Genomic DNA, 862 nt, shown 5'->3' with positions numbered 1-862 from the left:
GTGCCCAGAGACCCAAACCAAGGAACAATCCCTGTGTACATTGGCTCAAATTCTCCTGAAATAAGGCTTCACAGGGAAAGTTTCAGCACTTTCTGTGACGGCAGAAATCCTACAAAATAGCCACAGGGAAAGTTTCAGCACTTTCTGTGATGGCAGAAATCCCACAAAATAGCTATTTGTTTAAGTTTGGTGCTTCCCTGGGCTTTGCAGCAGCTCAGGACTGTGGAGTTGAACGAGCACATCAACCCTGTAGTTAAGAGGACCATTAGCCCCTTCTTCCCAAGCTTGCCAAGAGCTGGTGCCCAGCCTGCAGCTGAGGCTCAGCATCAGGTGAGGTTATGGTAGAGAAACACATATGTTTCCATGCTGAAACATCACTCTTCCAGAGGGGCCAGGGCAGGCTACATTGCAAAGAGGTTTTGAGGGATACGAGATTTTATAAGGGAAAGAAAAACCAGTCTGCTGTCTCAGTGTGCTGCTGCCTGCAGAGGGTGTGCAGCTCTGATCCTAAACCAGTCCCCAGTGGCCAGCACTGACCGGGAACAGTTGCTTCCTTCAGCAAGCAACAGGAATCCCCCGGAGAGGATCACGGCAAGAAAAGCCCTGGGATGAAAATAATCCTCTCATCAGCTCGTCAGAGATGCAGGGGAGGCTTTAATATCAGTGAGGATGAAAAGGAGCAGTATGACAGGGGTACGGACACTGACACATCCTGTAACGTGGCACGGGGAAGAAGATGGGGCGCGGGGCAGGAAACCTTGGGATCTCCTTCCCCAAGGGCTGCAAGCACCTTCCAGGGATGGGGAGGAGATTCGGTCAGGAGCACCCGTCCCTTCGAGGAGGAGCGCCCATGCCCATGCCA

The sequence above is a fragment of the Acanthisitta chloris genome, unplaced genomic scaffold (assembly GCF_000695815.1).
Source record: "Acanthisitta chloris isolate BGI_N310 unplaced genomic scaffold, ASM69581v1 scaffold16687, whole genome shotgun sequence".
NCBI classification, from domain to species: domain Eukaryota; kingdom Metazoa; phylum Chordata; class Aves; order Passeriformes; family Acanthisittidae; genus Acanthisitta; species Acanthisitta chloris.
This window is presented reverse-complemented; position numbering follows the sequence as displayed.